The sequence below is a fragment of the Bos indicus genome, chromosome X, assembly GCF_029378745.1.
Source record: "Bos indicus isolate NIAB-ARS_2022 breed Sahiwal x Tharparkar chromosome X, NIAB-ARS_B.indTharparkar_mat_pri_1.0, whole genome shotgun sequence".
Lineage (NCBI taxonomy): Eukaryota > Metazoa > Chordata > Mammalia > Artiodactyla > Bovidae > Bos > Bos indicus.
Genome location: NC_091789.1, coordinates 11,379,828 through 11,395,260, shown reverse-complemented (window position 1 = coordinate 11,395,260; position 15,433 = coordinate 11,379,828).

The following is a 15,433-nucleotide window of genomic DNA, read 5'->3' as shown; positions in this document are numbered from 1 at the left end:
CTTGTGGTAGTTCTATTTTTAGTTTGTAAGGAACCTCCATACTGTTCTCCAAAACAAAAAGAAATAAAAGAACTCCAAATTGGAAACAAAGAAGTAAAACTGTCACTGTTGGCAAATAACTTGATACTATACATAGAAAATCCTAAAGATGCCACTAGAAAACCACTAGAGCTCATCAGTGAATTTAGGTAAAGTTACAGGACACAAAATTAATACACAGAAATTTCTTTCATTCCTATACACTAACAATGGAAGATCAGAAAGAGAAATTAAGGAAACAATCTCAATTACATCACATTAAAAAGAAAAAAAAAAAATAAAAACACCTAGGAATAAACCTACCCAAGGAGGCAAAAGACCTGCACTGGGAAAACTGTAAGACACTGATGAAAGAAATCAAGGATGACACACACAGAGGGAAATATATACCATGTTCCTGGACTGGAAGAATCAATACTGTTAAAATGACTACACTATTCAAGGACATATACATACTCAGTGCAACCCCTGTCAAACTACCAATGGCATTTTTCACAAAACTAGTACAAAAATTTGTAAAATTCATATACAAATACAAAAGACCCCGAATTGCCAAAGCAAAGTCAAAAAAGGAAAACAGAGCTGGAAGAAGCAGGCTCCCTGATTCCATTTTTCATTTCTACCCACATTGTGCAAGAGTTCCAATTTTCCACATCCTCATCAGTATGTGTCTTTTGGATTTTTGATAATAGCCATCCTGACAGGCATGAAGTGGCATGTCTTTTATGAAAAAATAGTCAAGCTCTGAGTCCTTTGTTATTATCTATTAACTTCCTTTTATGGAAGATAATACATGGCAGCTTCCTCTGGTTCTTTCCTGCTTTTGTTCCTGAAGCTTAGTTATGACATTTTTGCTTTTAATTTGCTTGGCTTTCTTTTTATTGCTAATTCTTCCGTTCCTTCTCATGAACTTTCAATATAATTTCCACAGGTTTTATTACCATTCAGTTATTTTATCATTTTTATATTTTTATTCTTGTACTTATCTCTCCTGAAAATCTACACTTCTCTCCAGACTTATTGTTTTCTAAGTTTGCAAAACAACTGTCATTCTGAGACTTACTTCTGCCTTTCTCTTTGGTTGTATTTCCTCATTTCTGGGTATCATATCTTTCTATTTCTCCAAAACTCTCAAGTGTGCATGTCTGTGTGCAGTACAACCTTTATTAATTCCATCAAGTGAAAGTGGCACTTATTTTTAATTATTCTACATGTTTTTAAAAATTCACAAGTTGATGAAAAATAATTTAAATATATAAAAAACCATAAACCAGCTATATAATGGGAAAACACAAGACAATGAACACTTTCCATAAGTCTGTCTCTTGAGCCACTTGCTCCAGTCTAGTTAGATTGCCTTCTAGGCCTGATGAGTGCCATTCTAGCATCTCCCTCCAGTATCATCTTGAAGAATCTTTTTACTCTTTTGTGTAACAACTGCAGTTTTCTTTAAGTCCATTCATCTTTCTTAACTCCCTCCTTTTGGAGCACACATCTTACTATCTTCTGAATATGTATTTATGAAAATGCCTTCATTCTACAATTACCTTTAATTTTTGTTTGTCAAGTATAGAATTCTAGGTTTGAATTCACTATAATTTAGAATTTTGAAGGTACTGCTCAATTGTATTCAACTCTTCGGGGTTTCATTGAGAGATATAAAGAAATTCTGGATGGTGTTAGGTGACTTTTTTATTTGCCTTTAGAGATCTGAAACTTCTATGCTGCTGCTCTTCTGAAAGTCCACAAATATGAGTATGCAGTGAGCAGACATTCACTTAAATCTGCTACATCTTTTGAGATCTAAAAACACTGAAATTCAGTTTTGTTTGTAGTGAGAGTATACAAAGAATAATGACTGCTTGTGCAGTATAAACTTTCAGGAATTCAAAACATATATCCTTTTAGCCAGTAATACTGCTCCTGGAAATCTATCTTAAGAAAACTGATTCAAAATGTAGAAAACAATCTTAAACAAATATATTAACAGAAACATTATTTATCACAATAAAACGAGAAACAATCTGTATCAGCAACAACTATTTGTGATAATTATATGATACTTTAAAGCAATTCAATTGGTTTTAAAAATAACATGGAAAAATATTACTTTTATTTAAAGGAGAAAATATTGGAAATTTTGCATCAAATGCCTTTGATGTATTAAGAAGGATTCTTTGAAATTCTCAATTAAAAAGAGTCTCATCATTTAAAAGTGAACTGTGTTTGGCTAACATTTCCATTGTCTAGCTTGGCTTCAGCAATACATGAACTGACAACTTCCAGATGTACAAGCTGGATTTAGAAAAGGCAGAGTAACCAGAGATCAAATTTCCAACATTTGTTGGATCATAGAGAAAGCAAGGGAATTCCAGGAAAAAAATCTACTTCTGCTTCATTGACTACACTAAAGCTGGGGGAAATTCTTAAAGAGATAAGAATACCAGACCATCTAACCTGTCTCCTGAGAAAACCTGTATGCAGATCAAGAAGCAACAGAACCAGACGTGGAACACCAGACTGGTTCAAAATTGGGAAAGGAGTGTATCAAGGCTGTATACTGTAACTCTGCTTATTTAACTTATATGCAGAGTACATCATGCAAAATGCCAGGCAGGAAGAATCACAAGCTGGAATCAAGATTGCTGGGAGAAATATCAACAACTTCAGATATGTAGATTACACCACCCTAATGGCAGAAAGTGAAGGGAACTAAATACCCTCTTAATGAGGGTCAAAGGAGGAGAGTGAAAAAGCTGGCTTAAAACTCAACATTCAAAAAACTAAGATCATGGCATCCAGTCCCATCACTTCATGGCAAATAGAGGAGGAAAAAGTAGAAACAGTAACAGACTTTATTTTCTTGGGCTCCAAAATCACTGAGGACATGACAGTATCCATGAAATGAAAAGATGCTTGCTCCTTGGAAGTAAAGCTATGACAAATATAGATAGTGTATTAAAAAGCAGAGATGTCACTTTGCTGCAAAAGGTCCATATTGTTAGAGCTATGGTTTTTCCAGTAGTTATGTACAGATGTGAGAGTTGGACCATAAGGAAGGCTGAGTGCTGAAGAATTGATGCTTTCGAATTGTGGTGCTGGAGAAGACTCTTGAGAGTCTCCTGGAATGCAAGGAAATCAAACCACTCCTAAAGAAAATCAACCCTGAATATTCACTGGAGGAAATGATGCTGAAGCTGAAGCTTTAGTACTCTGACCACCTAACATGAAGAGCCGACTCATTGGAAAAGACCTTGATACTGGGAAAGACTGAGGGCAGGAGGAGAAGTGGGTGACAGAGGATGAGATGTTTGGATGGCATCACAGACTCAATGGACATGAGTCTAAGCAAACTCAGGGAGACAGTGAAAGACAGGGAAGCCTGGCATGATACAGTCCATGGGGTCACAAAGAGTTGTACACAACTTAACTACTGAACAACAACAACAACATCTTGAGAACACTTTTTAAAGATCTACATCTTTTCAGATAGTGTTCAGCATCATCCTATCTATGAAAGAAAGTGGAATACTTTGGCAGTGTATATACATTATATAAAAATGCATATATGTAGTATGTGTATGTATAATCTATTTGCAAAAGAACTATTTGCTGTTTTACCAAAAGAATTCTAGTAACTTAGAAAATTCAGAAAATTTGCCAACTTCTTTTCCAGACATTTTTTCAATGATATTCACTATGGAAATACTGCATCTTTGCCACTGTTAATGAAGATCCTGACCTAAATTCTCTAGCCAGTCAATTTGTAGAAAAGCATATGTTCTGATCTCATTCTAGTTTTCCTTAAGATGTTCTTATGTCTTTAAATTCTATACATTTATTAAATATTTCAAAATAAATATGTGTTTTTATCCTGTGGGTTCTCTTTGGATAGGTTGATGAGTTCCTAAGTCTAGTGCTTGCTTGCTTTGTGAAATAAGACTACTGAGTTTTCAAAGCACACCCTTTAATTTTTAAAATTTAGAGATTGTTGAAAGAGTGTTAGCACGTAATATATAGCATGTGCAACTTTTATAATTTCAGACCTATCCAACTCAAGCTATTGCATTAAATAGTCCTAGAAGGGATAAATATAAGAATATCTATTGTAACCATATAGAGTTTTAAAGTAGAAGCAAAAATATGTGTAGAGCTCTTATTTTACATATGTATGTTTTTTGCTTCAGTTGATACTTTCCAAGGTTCTTTTTTTTTTTAATTTTATTTTATTTTTAAACTTTACAACATTGTATTAGTTTTGCCAAATATCGAAATGAATCCGCCACAGGTATACCCGCATTCCCCATCCTGAACCCTCCTCCCTCCTCCCTCCCCTACCCTCCCTCTGGGTCGTCCCAGTGCACCAGCCCCAAGCATCCAGTACCATGCATCAAACCTGGACTGGCGACTCGTTTCATACATGATATTATACATGTTTCAATGCTATTCTCCCAAATCTCCCCACCCTCTCCCTCTCCCACAGAGTCCTTAAGACTGATCTATACATCGGTATCTCTTTTGCTGTCTCGTACACAGGGTTATTGTTACCATGTTTCTAAATTCCATATGTATGTGTGAGTATACTGTATTGGTGGTTTTCTTTCTGGCTTACTTCACTCTGTATAATAGGTTCCAGTTTTATCCATCTCATTAGAACTGATTCAAATGTATTCTTTTTAATGGCTGAGTAATACTCCATTGTGTATATGTACAATAGCTTTCTTATCCATTCATCTGCTGATGGGCATCTAGGTTGCTTCCATGTCCTGGCTATTATAAACAGTGCTGCGATGAACATTGGAGTACACGTGTCTCTTTCCCTTCTGGTTTCCTCAGTGTGTATGCCCAGCAGTGGGATTGCTGGGTCATAAGGCAGTTCTATTTCCAGTTTTTTAAGGAATCTCCACACTGTTCTCCATAGTGGCTGTACTAGTTTGCATTCCCACCAACAGTGTAAGAGAGTTCCCTTTTCTCCACACCCTCTCCAGCATTTTATTGCTTGTAGGCTTTTGGATCACAGCCATTCTGACTGGCGTGAAATGGTATCTCATTGTGGTTTTGATTTGCATTTCTCTGATAATGAGTGATGTTGAGCATCTTTTCATGTGTTTGTTAGCCATCTGTATGTCTTCTTTGGAGAAATGTCTATTTAGTTCTTTGGCCCCTTTTTTGATTGGGTCATTTATTTTTCCGGAGTTGAGCTGTAGGAGTTACTTGTATATTTTTGAGATTAGTTGTTTGTCCGTTGCTTCATTTGCTATTATTTTCTCCCATTCTGAAGGCTGTCTTTTCACCTTGCTAATAGTTTCCTTTGTTGTGCAGAAGCTTTTGAGTTTAATTAGGTCCCATTTGTTTATTTTTGCTTTTATTTCCGATATTCTGGGAGGTGGGTCATAGAGGATCCTGCTGTGATGTATGTCAGAGAGTGTTTTGCCTATGTTCTCTTCTAGGAGTTTTATAGTTTCTGGTCTTACGTTTAGATCTTTAATCCATTTTGAGTTTTTTTGTGTGTGTAAGGTGTTAGAAAGTGTTCTAGTTTCATTCTTTTACAAGTGGTTGACCAGTTTTCCCAGCACCACTTGTTAAAGAGATTGTCTTTAATCCATTGTATATTCTTGCCTCCTTTGTCAAAGATAAGGTGTCCATATGTGCGTGGATTTATCTCTGGGCTTTCTATTTTGTTCCATTGATCAATATTTCTGTCTTTGTGCCAGTACCATACTGTCTTGATAACTGTGGCTTTGTAATAGAGTCTGAAGTCAGGTAGGTTGATTCCTCCAGTTCCATTCTTCTTTCTCAAGATAGCTTTGGCTATTCGAGGTTTTCTGTATTTCCATACAAATTGTGAAGTTATTTGTTCTAGCTCTGTGAAGAATACCGTTGGTAGCTTGATAGGGATTGCATTGAATCTATAAATTGCTTTGGGTAGTATACTCATTTTCACTATATTGATTCTTCCAATCCATGAACATGGTATATTTCTCCATCTATTAGTGTCCTCTTTGATAGGACACTAATAGATGGAGAAATATACCAAGGTTCTAATAGAATAAGAAGGAATGAAGGGATAGAGCCAAAGCAAAAACAACACCCAGTTGTGGATGTGACTGGTGACAGAAGCAAGGCCCAATGCTGTAAAGAGCAATATTGCATAGGAGCCTGGAATGTTAAGTCCATGAATCAAAGCAAATTGGAAGTGGTCAAACAGGAGATGGCAAGAGTGAACATCGACATTTTAGGAATCAGCAAACTAAGATGGACTGGAATGGGTGAATTCAACTCAGATGACCGTTATATCTACTACTGTGGGCAGGAATCCCTTAGAAGAAGTGGAGTAGCCATTATAGTCAACAAAAGAGTTTGAAATACAGTACTTGGATGCAATCTCAAAAATCGACAGAATGATCTCTGTTCATTTCCAAGGCAAACCATTCAATATCACAGTAATCCAAGCCTATGCCCCAACCAGTAATGCCAAAAAAGCTGAAGTTGAATGGTTATATGAAGACCTACAAGACCTTTTAGAACTAACACCCAAAAAAGATGTCCTTTTCATTATAGGGGACTGGAATGCAAAAATAGGAAGTCAAGAAACACCTGGAATAACAGGCAAATTTGGGCTTGGAGTACAGAATGAAGCACGGCAAAGGCTAATAGAGTTTTGCCAAGAGAACACACTGGTCATAGCAAACACCCTCTTCCAACAACACAAGAGAAGACTCTACACATGGACATCACCAGATGGTCAACACCTAAATCAGATTGATGATATTCTTCGCAGCCAAAGATGGAGAAGCTCTCTACAGTCAGCAGAAACAAGATAGGGAGCTGACTGTGGTTCAGATCATGAACTCCTTCTTTCCAAATTCAGACTTAAATTGAAGAAAGTGGGGGAAAAAAGTAGACCATTCAGGTATGACCTAAATCAAATCCCTTCTGATTACACAGTGGAAGTGCGAAATAGATTTAAGGGACTAGATCTGATAGACAGAGTACCTGAAGAACTATCAATGGAAGTTCATGACATTGTACAGGAGACAGGTATCAAGACCATCCCCAAGAAAAAGAAATGCAAAAAAGCAAAATGGCTGTCTGAGGAAGCTTTACAAATAGTTGTGAAAAGAAGAGAAGTGAAAAGCAAAGGAGAAAAGGAAAGATATACCCATTTGAATGCAGAGTTCCAAAGAATATAGCAAGGAGATAAGAAAGCCTTCCTCAGGGATCAATGCAAAGAAATAGAGGAAAACAACACAATGGGAAAGACTAGAGATCTCTTCAAGAAAATTAGAGATACCAAGGGAACATTTCATGCAAAGATGGCTCCATAAAGGACAGAAATGGTATGGACCTAACAGAAGCAGAAGATATTAAGAAGAGGTGGCAAGAATACACAGAAGAACTATACAAAAAAGATATTCATGACCAAGATAATCATGAAAGTGTGATCACTCACCTAGAGCCAGACTTCCTGGAATGTGAAGTCAAGCGGGCCTTAGAAAGCATAACTATGAGCAAAACTAGTGGAGGTGATGGAATTCCAGTTGAGCTATTCCAAATCCTGAAAGGTGATGCTATGAACATGCTGCACTCAATATGCCAGCAAATTTGGAAAACTCAGCAGTGTCCACAGGACTGGAAAAGGTCAGTTTTCTTCCCAATCTCAAAGAAAGGCAATGCCATATAATGCTCAAACTACTGCACAATTGCACTCATCTCACATGCTAGTAAAATAACACACAAAATTCTCCAAGGCAGGCTTCAGCGATACGTGAATTCTGAAATTCCGGATGTTCAAGCTGGTTTTAGAAAAGGCAGAGGAACCAGAGATCAAATTTCCAACATTCACTGGATCATCGAAAAGCAAGAGAGTTCCAGAAAAACATCTTTTTCTGCTTTTCTGACTATGCCAAACCTTTGACTGTGTGGATCACAATAAACTGTGGAAAATTCTGAAAGAGAAGGGAATACCAGATCACCTGACCTACCTTTTGAGAAGCCTATATGCAGGTCAGGAAGCAACAGTTAGAACTGGACATGGAACAACAGATAGGTTCCAAATAGGAAAAGGAGTACGTCAAGGCTGTATATTGTCACCCTGCTTATTTAACTTATATGCAGAGTACATCATGAGAAATGCTGGGCTGGTGAAGCACAAGCTGGAATCAAGATTTCTAGGAGAAATATCAATAACCTCAGATATGCAGATGACACCACCCTTATGGCAAAAATTGAAGAAAAACTAAAGAGCCTCTCGATGAACGTGAAAGAGGAGAGTGAAAAAGTTGACTTAAAGCTCAACATTCAGAAAACTGAGATCATGGCATCTGGTCCCATCATTTCATGGCAAATAGATGGGGAAACAGTGGAAACAGTGGCTGACTTTATATTTTGGGGCTTCAAAATCACTGCAGATGGTGATTGCAGCCATGAAATTAAAAGACACTTACTCCTTGGAAGGAAAGTTATGACCAAAAAAGACAGCATATTGAAAAGCAGAGAAATTACTTTGTCAACAAAAGTCCATCTAGTCAAGGCTAAGGTTTTTCCAGTAGTCATGTATGGATGTGAGAATTGGAGTATAAAGAAAGCTGAGTGCTGTAGGATTGATGCTTTTGAACTGTGGTGCTGAAGAAGACTCTTGAGAGTCCCTTGGACTGCAAAGTGATCCAACCAGTCCATCCTAAAGGAAATCAGTCCTGGGTGTTCATTGGAAGGACTGACATTGAAGATGAAACTCCAATATTTTGGCCATCTTTTGCAAAGAGCTGACTCATTTGAAAAGACCCTGATGGTGGGAAAGATTGAAGGCAAGAGGAGGAGGCGACGACAGAGGATGATATGGTTAGTTGGCATCACCAATTCAATGGACATGAGTTTGGGTAAACTCTGGGAGGTGGTGATTGACAGGAAGGCCTGGCATGCTGTGGTTCATGGGGTCGCAAAGAAACAGACACGAGTGAGCGACTGAACTGAACTGAAAAGAAGAAGAAAATAGTACTTAAAAAAAAAAAAATTTAAACTCAAAGAAACAGAAAACAGAATGGTGGCAGCCAGGCAGTAGGAGAAATTGTATCTGTTGTCAAATGTACAGACTTTCCATTATAATAAAAATAAGGTTTGAGGATCTAATATACAGGGTGCTGATTATAGTTAGTACTGTATTGTAAACTTCAAATTTGCTTACAGCATTATCACCAAAAAAAAAAAAAAAAAATTGTGCAAGGTGATGGATGTGTTAATTAACTTAACCGTAGAAATCATTTCAAAATGTATACATACATCAAATCATCAAATACGTATTAAATGTACTACAATTTTATTTGTCAATTATACCTCAGTAAATCTTTGAGGAGAGAGGAAAAAAGAATACTACCATGATATGGCTCTATTTTCATATCAGCCGTCCTCCAAAACCTGTTACATTTATCATCTCATTTAACCTCCAAAGTAAGAATTTTTAGGATAAAATTGTAAATACCAGACTAAGATAATTTTATGGATGAGGGGGAAGGAAAGCAGAGAAAATGTAAATAATTTTACCAAGGACATATAGTTAGTAAGGGTTGGAGCAAGAATTCAAACACCAGCAATCTGACTTCAGGTTATGAACTCTTCAGGTTAGTTACCTAACTAACCTGAAGGTGTTAGAGAACAGATACCCCCAAAATAAACTAACCTAACTTTTGACTAAGAAACCTAGTGATTCAGTAAAATACCTAGTTGATTCTCCTCTCTCCAGAAACTGCTTATTTCACTCATTGTATTGAATCAACAGATAACAAATTATATATTCTGCATTTGCATTGATCACACATAAAAAACAAAAGAATGGAAGGAGACAATTGGGGTTATATGGACCAATAGACATATAACATGCAGGTTGTTTAGGTAGAAGATAGTGAGAAAATGAACTGCATCTGGCAAAAATTCTATGTCTTATATTACTGTTCTCCAAGGTTGAAGCAGCAATATTTACTACTGCTTTAAATTTGTACAATTAAAGCATCTATCAGATAATTTTATATAATGATAATAAAAGAGCCAAACAAAAAAGACTAGAATGCAATAAAGTTTAGTGCTTCCAAATTTGCTGGGTTTCAGTCATCCCCTTCTTGACTTGGCAGCATATCAAGATACGTACGAACTAAGCTACAGAGTGGCTCTGCACGGCATTTCCTCTCTCCTCTGCACTCTTTGAATGCACTGGCCAGAGATTTTTTAATTTCATACATCATTTACAACTAGCTGTGTTGATTCCACAGTCATTACTGAGCTCAGCCTGAGTGCCAAAAAGGAACACACACCAACATACAGAAACGCATACTGTTGGCATTGTCACAGCACAAAATAAACCAAGTCCACTGCACTAACTATGCCACTAACTGGAGAAGTCACAGACCTGGAATATAAAGTGTCCAAGAACTAATTAATCTTTCTACTTGTTTGTTTGCCAAGGAAAGCTGGATACGGATGTCAATTCAAAACAAGTTGCAGACGTTGTGAAAGTTATAATAAGTAGCTGAAAAACCCAAGGCAGAAGTTTCCTTAATAGCATGAGTGTCAGGTACAGGCATGCTTGATACTTATCAAATTTAACTCTCTCACTTACTAGACTCCCTGTCAGTCAACAAGTCAAATTTTAAGCTTTAGTTGAGATAATAAATGATGATGGGAAAATATTATTTACTTTGAAGCTTGAGGTTATTTTTAAAACCTTTTATTTTTCAACTGTGCTCTTCCCCATCCCCCATTCCCATTCCATATCCTCTGTAGGGAAAGTAAAACACTGAGATTTTTGAATGGTTTTTAGTTTATGCCAGGCTATGCATACTGACATACTTTGCCCTTTGGATAAAATGTCTGTCTTTCTGAAATACATGTCTAGAGCAAAGTTAGCATACCCATGGATCAGTTAGGGTTCTCCAGAGAAACTATACCTATATATCTATATTTATCTGTCTGTTGGGAGCTTGTTTTATTTTAAGGACTGTGATTATGAAGGCTGGCAAGTCTGAAATTTGTTGGACAGGCCAGAAGGATGGAAATTCAGGTAAGAGTTAATGATGTAGTTTTGAGCCTCAAATCCATAAAATGGGCAAGAAGAGTAGAAATTCGGGCATGATTTTTATGCTGCAGTCTCAAGGTAAAATTTCTTCTTTGAGAAACCTCAGTCTTTTCTCTTAAGGTCTTAAATTGATTGGATGAGGTCCACCCCACATTATGAAGGATAATCTGCTTTAGAGTCAACTGATTCTAAATATTTTCCCAGTAATATTTAGACAAGTGTTTGACCAAACAACTGTACACCACAGCAACATAAACTTACCCAACCTAACACATAAAATTACCCATCAACCTCCAAAACACACATATGTATACCTACAAACACAGACATGCACAATACTGTCTTCATTATTACTGTGTTCTAAACAACTGAGATAATCACATTGGATATTTTTTAAAAATTTAGATAACATATTTTAGTACTGAAAATTCAATAATTATTAAACATAGAACTTTCCTTAGTGGCTTTTTTAGAAGTGTGCTCTTCCTTTCTCTGAAATTAACTGTATCACAGTTAATATGCTAGTTTATCGAGGATGAAGTAGGATGAAGGTCCCCTAGAGAAGGAAATGGCGACCCACTCCAGTATTCTTGCCTGGAAAATCCCATGGACAGAGAAGCCTGGTGGGCTACTGTCTATAGGGTCGCAAACCATCAGACGTGACTGAAGCGACTGAGCACAGAACAGGGAAGTTGATGTGTAACACAGGGAGCTCAGCCTGAAGCTCTGTGATGATCCAGAGAGGAGGGATGGGGGCTTGAAGTAGGAGGGAGGCTCAAGGGGGAGGGGAGATGTGTGTGTGTGTGTGTGTGTGTGTGTACATATTGGCTGATTCATGTTATATGGCAGAAACCAACACAATATTGTAAAAGAACCAACCTCCAATTAAAAATAAATTTTAAAAAAGGAAAAATAAGATATCATTTACTCAATACAATTTTGGAAAGAAACACTTTTGTTACACCAACATGTTTGACTGCCTAATTAATGATTACAGGCTGCAAGAAAGCCATTTTGGACAGCTTTTACCTTATATTGCTTGTCATCCATGACACAGACATTCAGAGCCTTGGATGGTTTACCTATATAGTCATAAACAATGTGATGGCAGATGGATTTTTGTATCTACCACCTGCTATATTTTGATCAGCATCTGTATTTGAATGATGATTCTATAATATTTAATTAGTGGCCAGTTTCATTTATTATTGAAGTCTATGTTAACAAATTTTTTTTTTCCTAGAAAAACCAATGCTCTATTCCCATAGGTTACCAGCTTTATCTGTTTCTCTTAGAAAACTATTTTGTACCTTTTGACCAAAATCTCATTTCTATCAATAGCAAACTGAGGCTACAATTTAGCCTAGTCTTAGGCAATTAAAACACACACTTTATTAAACCTTGGTCATGCCCATTAAAATTAATTGAGACCTTAGCCCTTTGCTGAACTCTTCGTAATGAGCTTGGAGGAAAAGATAATAAATCCAGCAAACAAGATCCTTCTTTAATGACTATGGTCCATATCATTTTTGGTTGGTTTATACTGAAATGTATTTTGTATTTCTACTTTAAATTTTTATGATTATCTTCCAGGAAATGCATACATGCTTTTTAAAATTAAAAAAGTACTTTATGTACCAAAAAAGAAAAACACTGTTATGAAAACCCAAGCTAAAACAATTTAAAAGAATAGTACTCACATAAAGGTCAGGTTTTGCTAGTTAAAAGGACAGCCTAGCCAGTGGATTATTAAAAGCTTCATTAATAGTCAATGAATTGCTGGCTACAGTCATACTTTTGCACAACTGCTAAACCAAGGACAGAATTTATTCACCTAATTTAAATATTACACTCTCAGTGTTTGAGTGATTTCACTAGACAGGTGTATCAACTAGTATATGACAGAGTTGTCCTCCTGGATTTTGATATATTTTTATGTACAGTGATTCTACATAGGACCCAAAGTAACCTTTAATTCTAATGTGATTAATGTATAACTAGATTTAGTTACTGAAGGAGCTAGAGATTTGACACATATTGTAGGCAGAGTCTCCTAATCTCCTGTGTATATATCAGGACCTAAATAATGTATACCTGAATTCCATTAACTCCATTTATGTTCATTACAAAATTTTCAAATATATCTCTATTAAAAAGAATAAAAAACATAATGATACCACAAGAATATATGACCACATTACTGAATCCTAGGGAAAAGAAACGGTCACGTATGTAAAAGTATTCATGTATTCAACCAAGCAATTATCATGAACACATGTAAGCAACTACATGATTTTAGTAGTAGTTTATGAACACATAATATCCACTGCTCTGGTCCTGACCTTTAATATTTTCTGAAGTGATAAATTATATTTTTGTCCTTCTCAAAATAAACATGCAGCATGAGAAAATGAGAACAATGCATTGTGCTTTCCTTAGTCTGTGTTCAAGGTAATGAGAACAAACGATTGTATTATGGAATCATGTCAAAGTTTCTGTGCTGACATCAGTGATTCAATAATGTTTCTCTACTAAATTATCTCACTAATCTTAACCATAAAAATCTATTCTTCTTTTTTCACAATCAGCCTTACTATGCTACTGAAAGAGTACATATGAAATGACTCATAGCTCCTGAGAAAACCAATGAGGTCTGGATAGACAACACAACAAAGATTTTTGATATCAATCAAACAATCAGTATTTATTGAGTATCTCAAGGCTGCTTTGGGAGTCAGAATATGATCGAAGTTACACATTCCACACACATGAAAAATAAAGTTTTACTTCTCTCAAAAAATATAAAGCTAACTAACTAGGCCTAAACCATATTCCTACATGACAAAAAAATCTCCCCTAACTACTGACTTGATATGCTTTATTATTTAATATATCACACAATGAAAAACAATAATGTAGCACAGTGCATCTGCACTGGATGCGTGAGCAATATTAATACTCACTGAATTATTAAACTAAGCCATGGTTTTATATAGGCACTAAGCCAAACAAAATTATGGCAATATATCTTAGATTGCTGTTTCTCAATACTGTCATTGAATAGTGTCAACAGTGTATATAGTAAATAATCAAAATACTGTAGCTATGCATTGCCTTGAGAAAAGCAAATATCTCATATATCAATAGTGTCAGAAATTTAAAGCACAAAATCAGATCAGAGTCTATGAAAGAAACAGGAATAGTGGACAATCTCAAAGTGCTCAAAATAGAAACATAATGAGCTCTATGTGTTGCTTATATATAAATGTCCTATTCAAAAATATTATATTCAAAAAAGTATTTTTGAATAGGACATTTATTGATGCTTTTGAACTGTGGTGTTGGAGAAGACTCTTGAGAGTCCCTTGGCCTGCAAGGAGATCCAACCAGTCCATTCTGAAGGAGATCAGCTCTGGGATTTCTTTGGAAGGAATGATGCTGAAGCTGAAACTCCAGTACTTTGGCCACCTCATGTGAAGAGTTGACTCATTGGAAAAGACTCTGATGCTGGGAGGGATTGGGGGCAGGAGGAGAAGGGGACAACAGAGGATGAGATGGCTGGATGGCATCACTGACTCGATGGACGTGAGTCTCAGTGAACTCCGGGAGTTGGTGATGGACAGGGAAGCCTGGCATGCTGCAATTCATGGGGTCGCAAAGAGTTGGACACAACTGAGCGACTGATCTGATCTGATATATTATATTGACTAAAAGAAGCACTTGGGTATATAAATTTAGAAAAGGAAAAAGTATATAAACTTGGCCCAAATCTTTTTTTTTTTATTTTAATGAAGACCCAGACGACCTATTCAGGTAACAAATATGTCAAAATTTCATGAATTATTTGCTTTGTTCATAGGTACATTTTTAGACGGTTTTTCACATTAACAGAAAACTAGTAGATCTAAATAATATAAATATTTGCCCATTCTTTTTCAGTTCATCTCACTGTATTGAAGACATTTAAAACAAGCAGAAGTCAAATGAAACATGCTCATTAACCTCACTCTTTCATAGTAGAAGTGATCCTGTACATTCAATAACTCTATTGTTCTCTGCATTCAGTATGCTAGCAAAATCGGAAAACTCAACAGTGGTCACGGGACTGGAAATGCCCAGTTTTCATCTTAATCCCAAAGAAGGTAAAAGCCAAAGAATGCTCAAACTACTGCACAACTGCACACATTTCACATGTTAGCAAGGTAAATACTCAAGATCCATCAAGCTAGGCTTCAACAGTACATGAATCAAGAACTTCAAGATGTATAAGCTGGATTTACAAAAGGCAGAGGAACCAAAGGTCAAATTGCCAATATCCATTGGATCATA